Here is a 10,487-nt window from a genome sequence, read left to right on the forward strand (position 1 = left end):
AACTGGACAGGTACATGTAAAAGTATGAGATTAGAACACTCCCTAACACCATACACAAAAATAAGCTCAAAATATATTAAAGACCTAAATGTAAGGGCAGAAACCATCTATTGCATAGCAAAGGAAACCATAAACAAGACCAAAAGACAACCCTCAGAATGGGAGAAAATATTTGCAAATGAAGCAACTGACAAAGGATTAATCTCCAAAATTTACAAGCAGCTCATGCAGCTCAATAACAAAAAAACAAGCAACCCAATCCAAAAATGGGAAGAAGACCTAAATAGACATTTCTCCAAAGATAAGCTTTTAACAAAAGCAACCTACAGCCCTTTCTGTCTTCCAACAGCAACCATAAACCAATTTGCAAAAATTTGAACATTATTCTCTTTGGGACTGCCACTGTATCACCTCCATGTGGAATCTCTGCATGTCATTACTGTTCTTTTGAGTCTCGAGTTTCAGAAGCACGTTCATTTCACTGCCACAGCATTTTCCCCTAATTGCCATCTGTAATTTTATATTCTACCCCCTTTTAAGAGCCTGGACCTACAACATGCCTTACAATTTTTTCTAATCCAACATGAACCTAAACTCTCAGAATGTTAGTTTTCTAATATATTTAATACAAACGAAAAGAATTTTTACTTATCCCAGATCATATAAAGTCGTAAAAAGCGTGTGCCCCCTACTTTAAGCTTTTTTTGAAATGAATTTTAATTCAACTTCATGGAGCATAAAAATGTGATACTAAACAGATTATTATTATTATTGATTTTTTAAAAAACAGCAATATCCCACACATCAATGTGAAAAGTAGTAAAATTAGACTCAGAAATGATAAAAATCTATCAACTGATGTGATTCAAAGAGAAAGATCAGTGAGAAAAACTGCCTATCACCCCAAAATATAAACAATATTCAACATGAAGTTCAAACTAGAATATTTAAAAATAAATTGCTTATTGAATGTCGATTATGTGCCAAACACTGTGCTCAAACAGCACTGTACGAATAAGTTTGCATTGTGAATCTTAATTAAAATGGCCTTTATGCTAGTCGAGTTCTTTACCTAATTTATTAGAAAGGTAAGGATAGCTCATGCAGCAGTTGAGAGCACTTACTGGCTTTAGGGGGTATCAGAGATGGTGCTCCAATCTGGCTCTGCTAATTACTGTGTGTTTGACCTTGGGCAAGTTATTTAGGTTTCAGTTTTCTCAGTTGTAAAGAAAGGATTACAATAGTATGTACCTCATTCAGTCACTTAGGAGAATTAAATTAGGTATTTCATGTGCATGGTACCTAGCACATACTAATCACTTAATGTTAAGTGCTATTAGAAGCAGTAAGTAGTAGTTTATTGGTATTATTTTAATCAAAGATCTGCAGGGCTGAAATGCAGTCTCCAGCTGTTGCTGGTTTTCTGAATGGTACAACATAATTCTCGGTTAAGTCAGGCCCTCCCACCTTCTTGAGGCTAGGGTAACAGAATCCACTGAGAACTGTTTTCTATAATCCATATTAAAAATCTAATATTAAAAATGTCTTCTTGGGCTTCCCTGGTGGCGCAGTGGTTGCGCGTCCGCCTGCCGATGCAGGGGAACCGGGTTCGCGCCCCGGTCTGGGAGGATCCCACATGCCGCGGAGCGGCTGGGCGCGTGAGCCATGGCCGCTGAGCCTGCGCGTCCGGAGCCTGTGCTCCGCGACGGGAGAGGCCACAACAGAGGGAGGCCCGCATACCACAAACAAAACAAAACAAAACAACAACAACAAAAAAATGTCTTCTACATTCTACAGAACATCTATATTCCCGGTGTTCTTAGGATGACAATACTAGCAGAATGAGCAGTGTTTGATTGGGTTACAGCATTTATTAGGTCCAGTTAACAATCCTGTACAACAAATGCCTTCTGAGTTTCTATCCATGCCACAGTCACTCTCAATTGTTACAGAAACCCTACACTGCAGGACAAGAAGAAAGAAAAATTAAGTTGTAGTTATAGTCCTCAAAGTTCTTCTGTTCTAAGAATCTGAAACCAATGGCCTCTTTGTTACTAAATTCCAGGTCCACCTTTCCATCCTTATCTCACTTGACCTCTCTGCAGCACCTGACACTTTCTCTTTCTTGAAAACTCTCTTTCTGGCCGCTCAGTCATGGCTTCTCTTGACCCCAGACTTAAATGTCAATGTTCCCCAAGATGCTCTTAATCTTGTTTTATAGGGATCGAAGATGAAATAAATGCCTACACGGGCCACAGGGGTGGGCCGTGGCCAGACTTTGGCAAACTTTGCTTATCTAAAAGACAGCAGACTCAAACCAGTTCCAACAAGTTGTCACGATTAAAACACACAGGCAGGCTTCCCTGGTGGCGCAGTGGTTGAGAGTCCGCCTGCCGCTGCAGGGGACACGGGTTCGTGCCCCGGTCCGGAAAGATCCCACATGCCGCCGAGCGGCTGGGCCCGTGAGCCATGGCCCCTGAGCCTGCGCGTCCAGAGCCTGTGCTCCGCAGCGGGAGGGGCCACAGCAGTGAGAGGCCCGCGTACCGCAAAAACAAACAAACAAAAAACACAGGCGCGCGTGGACCCAACGTTTCCAGATCTTCCAATTTTTCAAAGAAGACAAAAATCCAAATTTTCCCACAAAATCTTTTCCACGTCAGCAGCTCATTTAAACTGTTGAAATACAAGATGCGTGACCTTGAACAAGTTATTTTACAAATCTGTTTCCTCATCTATAACGTGTCAGTGATAAAGTCACACACAAAGAATGAATATCAGACAAAACATTTTACAGGCTTTCATTTTAATGTCTGCTCTACATCTACCCCAAGACTAGATTATCCCAGGTTTCAAGCTAAATGTATAAAACTGTGAATATGCATAAATGCATTTTACTGGAGAAGGGGCCAGAAAGTTCATCGGATTCCCAAAAAAGACTAAGAACCACTGACTAAACCAAATTTTTCTAATTCTACAACTTCAGCTGTTATCTATACGAGGATGGTTCCCAAATCTACATCCGGTCAACCTATGAAGACCACTTTTACCTCCGTAACAGCCTCTCCACTGACTTCTCTCCATCTCCACTGCCACCTCGTTAGTCCAAACCTTCAATCTCTTCTCAGCAGCTGTCTCACTTGCCCTCCTTTGTTCCACCTTTTGTACGATTCAAATCTTCTAAAATGCAAATAATTTATTTGGCCAAAGGCCTACATAAATGTAAAATGAATCCAAATCCCTTGGCCTAAGTACAAACTCCTTAGGACCTGGTCAGGCTGACCACTCCCTCTCCCATTATAGATTCCTACTCCCCCAATTCCTACAATTTGCAATACAGAATACTCCTTTGTCCGTAGGCATTTATTAGTACTTGCAGGTCCCACCTCCTGGAATGCCTTTCTAACTCCTCCCATTCCCTCAGGGCAGAAATCCCCCCACTGGAAAATGTTAACTGCTTGCCCCTAGGCCAGAATAAGTAGGTTTCCTTCCTCCAGGCTAAACTATCCCTCACCATTCAAAGATGTAAATGTCAGCTTTATTTTTCTTCTCCACTAGACTAAAAACTCCTCAAGGGCAGACAATGTGTCTTTTTATTACAAGGCCCAGGGCTACCACTAAAGAAGCTAATCTGTTAAATGAATGAAACAGCACTGGCTTCAGCAAATCCTACCATCACCTCAGATAAACATCCGACCCTCCCAAGATGAGCCTACCCAAAGCCACAGACTACTCCGCCCTTCAAAGCCATACAACACACACAGCTGCAGGCAGATAACCTCCAGAGGTTAAAAGGAGCTAGAAGTAAACCCACCTTCTTTGCCCACTGGTGTACTTACCACTCCTTTACATTTACCAACTCACAGAATCAACGACAGAGACTAGGCTAACATCAAGCTACTGAAACTCTCTATGAATATACTGCTGATTTTTTACTGGCACAAAAATATTCATTTGCCCCATGAAAGTAATTATTATATTGTATCTGTACTCAAATACTTATTAGTATTAATATATGCTGAGTCAAGCACTCATTCACATTGAAAAATTCACATCGAGAATATTAAAAAACATTTAAAGGAAAATATTATATAAAGGTCAGGCACCACTCTAAAGGCTTTGTGTGCAATTCCTCATTTAATCATCACAGCAACCCTATGAAAAAGGTGTTATTATCACCCCCTTTCACAGACGAATAAACTGAGACTTAATTAGAGTAAGTAATTTATCCAAGTTACATAGGTAGGATTCAAAGCCAATTTGTCTCCACAGCCCAAGCTTTTAAGCAATACAAAACTATACAACATTGTTAAATGGAAGATCCTGAAATTATGCGGTATGCACATACAATCACAAAATAGGGAAAAACACACACATACACAACAAAATGTTAATGGTTATCTCCTGAATGGGATGAATATGAGCAAATATTACCTTTAGTCTGAAAAAAAAAGCAAACAAACAAGAGAAATAGTATAGACGGTGCTAATAGAAAAGTAGAGTGGGCTAGGGGAATTAAGAGCCAAGCACGTGGGCTATCTCATCTAATCTTTACATCAAAAAAAAAGTTATTTCCATTTTATAGATAAAGACTGAGAAACCTCCCCAGTGGAAGAACTGGCATCAGAACCCAAGGCCCAGCCCCAATAAGGCTGACTGCAGGATACTATGCTACAAATAAAATGCAACCAAAAAGCTGTCTTAAAACCAAGTCACATGCTGGGAAAGAATCAGAACCAAGTAGCCTGGCATCTTAAGTGCAAGGAGGGGAAAAAAGGGAGACCTAAGGTTTTCATTTTAAGCTGATCAAAAGTAACTCTGCAAGTGTCCCCAAAACGCCAGGACCAGCCATTACAGTCGGGGTTCTGGAACAAACTCATAGCTAAAGGAAGTGGGGAGGAGACTCCACTGCTGTTTGTTTTGCAAAGCACAGAGTCGAATTAGCATAAGTTAAATGGACTTGGATGGGACACCATTGTATATGCAGTGGAGTATCTCCTTTGGGGACAATTTGCTGCCTCCACCCCAGTCTCACCAATTCATCCATTGTTTACAAGTTACCAGGTGTGTGTGGGGAGACACGGAGTGCTACCTGTCTCAGAATATTGCTGTTAACTGTATTCACATACAAATACCTCTCATTATCAATAACTACTGTTCCAGAGCTGGATAGTGAGAGCTACTAACCCTGGGGAAACATTTCAGGTAAGAATGAATGGATCAGCATTTTTTTTTTGAAATGACATGTTTAATTTTGGGTGCTCTGACTTGGAAATTTTTAAATCCATCTAAACTATAATTTCATTTCTCTAAAAATAGTACTAACATTACTCACTGAGAAAAATGGTTGGGGTAGGGTATACAAATTTTCTTACACAATCTTTTGGAGGAAAGAAAACGATTATTTCAGACTTATAAATGAAAATTAAACATCTGATTTTGAAACTAAATATTTAATAGTGAAAAAGTATATTACCTTAGCAACTTAAAATTCATTCAATATTTACCTTGAAAGTCTTTTCTTAGTTTCAAATACAATGTATTTGAAACCCACCATTCCTTCAAAAATAAAGTAGCCCATGGGGTGATTAGATTAGGAAAGATGTGGAGGCCGGGGGAGTTCAAAACTTTTGGGTTTGTTCATATACAGATTTTGAAAGTCTGGGACTATGACGCCAACAATATACCTTAAGAATATCAAATTATGAGGCAAAGAGATTTTTTTAAACCTTAAAATGTCCTAAGAGACTCATAGACTGATTTCTTCCATCCAATATGCTCCAAAAATAAGGACAAGCTATAACAGAAGTAATAATTTTGGGTACACAGTATATGAAAACATCGAAATCAATAAGCAATTTCAATTAATCAATAAAGTTAAACAACCATTAAATGTAATTTGCATTTTTGTAAGAAATCCATACACTCTCAAATATCAAGGCTTTCTTAAGTAAAATACTAAATGGCTGGATGGCTGTCACTGTGGAGAAACAGAAGGAGTTTTATTTTAGGCAGACAAAAGGAAAAGAAGACACACTTACTAAGAATCACAGAAGGAATCTCACTTCCACGCCTAACAGAAGTCAGCACTGACCAAGTCCTGGGTTACCCCTTGCCCTCTGCAAGTACCACCTTGTCCCTGGGTAACAGTGCTCTGGCGGGGGGGGGGGTGTATGAGCGGTCAGAATGTGGAACACCTCTGCCAGCCAACTCCAGCCTACCAGGCAGGACACACATACCTACACACAACCTCCTGTCCTAGGTCTGCTAAAAAAAAAAAAGCCGGGAAGAAAAGAGCGAATGAAAGAGGAAAAATCACCTCTCCAAACATGCCCACGCTGGGGGTTGGGAGTGGGGGGCAGGGCACATTAACATTTCGACTTCCACACTAAAGAACACCAGGAGGTTAAGTGTTGCCACAGGAAACATCCCATCCCCGAAAACCAGGAAATCTAGATTTGGAAATTTAAGTTTTCGATTTTTTTTTCTTTTTTTTTTTTTAACTTTCAAAACTCACGGCACCAAAATATAGCTAAAATTGGATCCGTTTAAACATAGAGAGAAAAAAAAAAAACCATACCCAAACCACACCGTGTCAGCTATGTTCAGTTCCCCGAGGACTCTTCCACAGACCCTTCTGAGTTGTGGCAATAACAAGTTTCCTTAAAATGCCCATTTTTCTATTTCTAGGGTCGAACCTAAGAGTATCACAGAAATCCAAATAGCTGTTATCAGAATAAATAAACGACTGATCCTTAAACTGCAGACTTTGTTTCAGGAGCTGCCCTGCCCACCTCCACTCCCTCCTCATTCTTAACGCTTCCCAGCAGGGTCCGTCCCGAGAACCTGGGTCTCCCTCTTGGGTCCCGTCCCCGCGCTTGTTTTCCCGGACATTGACCAAATAGGACAGGAAACTCTTCCATCTGGGGGCTCTCGAGACATCCAACCCCCTCTCACTGTCAGGCTCCTCACCGCTCCCTACCTCTTTCCCTCAGCAAGGCTGTCCAGAAAAGGGGGCTCGAGACCCAAAGGAGCCCGGGATGGGAGAAGGGTGGGTGCTCAATCTGAACATAACACCCCCGGTTTCCGGGGTGAGGGCTAAAAAAGCGACTAGGAAAGCCTGCCCCGTAGAAATACCACCTGAATTTACCTCCTCCCTTCCCACTGCAACAAGCCCAGTCACTAACTAATAAGCTAAGACAAATCCCTGGAAAACTTTTGCAAACGGGCCGAGAGGGCCCTCTCCCCAGCCGGGGGGCTCCCGGGGAAGGGGCTGGAGTCTGTAGCCCTGGAAGGGCTCGCCGGGGAGCGGGCGAGGGGTGCAGGGGCGGAGTACCTTCCACGGACAGGAACTGGCAAAGAGTTTCAAAATAGCCGAGTGCTCTCCCCCACGCCCTCGGGGGTCGCGAGCGCTAGGACCGGGGCTCCCCGAAAGGAGACCAGCCCCCAATTCAGGCCTAAAAGGAAACTTTCCGGGCCGCGGCTGCACCTGACTCCTCACCACCCCTTTACCCCACCCCACGCCCGCCAGGCCGCCCGCCCCGCCCCGGCCTGGCCTGGCCGCCCGGAGCGCAGAGAAGGGGGAGAAATAAATTCAACTATTACCGGAATCGGGGGGTGGGGGGCGTCGGCGAGAGAGCGGGGGAAGGGGGCAGCTGGGCGCCCATTCCCCGCTCCTAGGCCCTGACGCCCCGGTCCCGGCCGCCCGGGCCTGCCGCCCCGCGGGGGAGCTTTCCGGGGCCCCGCGCAAGATTCGGCCCAGCAGCGCCGCCGTCCCGCCCGGAGGCCCCGGGGGACCCGAAGGGGCGCGGGGAGGCCCGGGGTGCGGGGGTAGGGCGCGGCCGCTACAGCGCCCGCCGGCCCGAGGCCTAACCGGCGCCCCCTCAACCCCGGCCCGCGCAGGCCGCGCCGCTCGCCCCGCTCCGGCCCCGGCTGCACCCCCGCCCGGAGGCCCGCCGTCGTCAACCGTGGGCGCCCCCCAGGCCCCCGAGTCCCCAGCCCCCGCTACCCCGGCGCCGGCCCCTCTCACCCTTTCATTCTCTGCCCGGGGCCTGGCGCGGGCCGGCGAATCCCCGGCCTCACGTAAGCGCGCTCGCCGCCCGCCCTGCCTGCGCGGCCCAGCCCGCCGCCCTACGGGAGCCCGGGGATGTGGGCCGGGCCTGGGGCCGCCTCTGCTTACCTTTCAGCTGCTTTTTTTTTTTTCTCCTTCCCCCCTTTTCCCTCGGCTGGTCTGACAGATCAGAGTGAGAGGCGCTGGCAATGGACTAGGAAGCTCGGCCGCCGCGGCTACTGCTCCCCCCTGGGCTCCGGCGAGAGCCTTTCCCTGTCAAGCAAGAGGGGTGAGGATCATATTTTTATTTTGGAAACTAAAAAGTGCTCCCAGGGTCGGTGATTATTAAGGGGAAATCCCTGAATATACTCTCCAGCCAAGAAGGCAGGGCTGCCGGAGCTGCACAAGAAGAGGCAGCAGCCTCCTACAGCACCACTACAGGCACTGCGAGGACATAACACCAGAGAGCAGCTCCTCTGCCCTCCGAAACGACAACTTTCCTACCATCTTGGAGGCAGAGGAAAGGGGGGCCGGGGGGAAAAGTGCACCCGCTCCCGGTAAAGTACAAATTTCGACTTCTCATCTCTGGAAAAAAGTCCACACCGGCCGTCTACACCGGCGCCTGGGGGAAAAAGCGGGGAAGAAACTGGGGGTGCTTGAGAAACGTTTGCATTTGCACCAGGGGGAAAATTGTTTCTGCATCTTCTGATGGCAAGAAATCTTTACAAGACACAGGTTTTCCGGTGATTATTGTTTTCTATTTTCTGTTTAATTTTTTCCATGTTCGTGAGAGTGGTGTTTGAATTTTTTTTTCAGGCTAATAATGATTTTTTTTTCCGTTACAGATCTAAGTTCTGGGTCTGGTGGTCAGTTTATAAATTTGGACTTCAAGAGACTTCCTAGCCACTTTATTTGTCTACTTATTTATACGTTTTTGTATTGATATACAGAGAGATTTATATGATTCCTTATATATAAAAATTTGTGTTATATATTCCCCTCCAAACTGAGATTGCTGGAAGACAGTTGTAAACGGATGTCTTTTGTCTCCTTTTCTCAAAGCAATGTAAATAAAACCTATTGATTGTCCAGAAGGGCAAGATGCAGCTGTTTATTTTTCACAGTGCAAATTAAGGCAGAGATCACTGGGGGCATAAATACAACTTAAGTATAACTGACCACCTTTATAGAAATAATCCTAATGCTGTTATGGTCTGCCCATGAAGAAATGTTACTGTAAAACTGGAAACAGATTTTAAAGACAGCTTTAGATTTTCTCTAAGTACAATTGCTTATTTAGAATTTTGTACAGGCATTTAATTTTTATTTTACTTTAGATCCTTTAAGGTTTAGATCTTTGGTGCATTACACATGTTGCTATCCACTTTCTGTGTCGCAGAATTGAGAAATGTGTCTATTGTTGTTAGAGTTGAAATGTTAAGAATTTCTAATGTGCTGCCAAACTGTGTGAAGTGCTTTTAATATATTGCAGTGGATGTCATGAATCTGCTTTTTTCCAATAAGCAAAGCTTAGTAGATAGATGGGAACAAAGTCATACAGTGCAGAGCTAACACAGAGGTGAGGGAGAGACGGGTGCTGCCCACTTGCAACAATTCCCATAGAACTCTTACTGGAGAAGAACAAATTGCAGAGATATAGAAAGAGAAGAATACTAGAAAATGAACAAAAGGTCTTTTCGTGTGTTCTACAGGGAATGAGGAATTGAATCTTGTACGAAGAGTTATTTTTCTGACGCAAGTTGGCTGACATAGTGGGAAGGAATTTGTAATAGTAGTGCCTTGCATCAGTAGAATATTTATTTTTAATTGGGGTATAGTTACTTTACAGTGTTGTGTTTCTGCTGTACAGTGAAGTGAATCAGCTATGTGTATACGTATATCCCCTCTTTTTTGGCTTTCCTTCCCTTTTAGGTCACCACAGAGCATTGAGTAGAGTTCCCTGTGCTATACCCCAGGTTCTCGTTGGTTATCTATTTTATACATAGTAGTGTATATATGTCAATCCCAGTCTCCCAGTTCATCCCACCCCCCCCCTTACCCCTTTGGTGTCCATACGTTTGTCCTCTGTGTCTGTGTCTCTATTTCTGCCTTGCAAACAGGTTCGTCTGTACCATTTTTCTAGATTCCACACGTATGCGTTAATATACGATATTTGTTTTCCTCTTTCGACTTCACTCTGTATGACAGTCTCTGGGCCCATCCAGGTCTCTACAAATGACCCAATTTAGTTCCTTTTTATGGCTGAGTAATATTCCATTGTGTGTATGTACCACATCTTCTTTATCCATTCATCTGTCAATGGACTCAGTAGAATATTTAATTTCTTTCATTTAAAATTTATTACAGAGCATTTAGAAATAACTGATGCCTCACTTTAAAATGTTTATTTTTTGAGCTTCCAAATTTAGAAATTCCCATA

At 44.1% G+C, this 10,487-nt stretch overlaps 1 protein-coding gene and 1 long non-coding RNA gene across 3 annotated transcripts in view; one reads left to right on the forward strand and one right to left on the reverse strand.

The window, feature by feature from the left end:
- Nucleotides 1-8,191, reverse strand: part of INO80D (INO80 complex subunit D) — a 72,983-nt gene extending 64,792 nt beyond the window's left edge. Inside the window, exon 1 of one of the 2 annotated variants that reach the window (XM_055089663.1) lies at nucleotides 8,177-8,191. The gene's annotated coding sequence lies outside the window, so the exon portion shown is untranslated. Of the gene's footprint in view, nucleotides 1-8,026; nucleotides 8,079-8,176 lie in introns of those variants that run through there. The other variant, XM_024124620.3, reaches the window with a different exon arrangement.
- On the forward strand, nucleotides 7,908-9,541 carry LOC114484506 (uncharacterized). The gene is made up of 3 exons (XR_003677495.2): nucleotides 7,908-8,079; nucleotides 8,235-8,790; nucleotides 8,893-9,541. It is a non-coding gene; the product is annotated as an uncharacterized lncRNA (long non-coding RNA).
- Nucleotides 9,542-10,487: the final 946 nt, after the last annotated feature.

Source organism: Physeter macrocephalus, chromosome 2, assembly GCF_002837175.3.
Source record: "Physeter macrocephalus isolate SW-GA chromosome 2, ASM283717v5, whole genome shotgun sequence".
Classification (NCBI taxonomy): Eukaryota; Metazoa; Chordata; class Mammalia; order Artiodactyla; family Physeteridae; genus Physeter; species Physeter macrocephalus.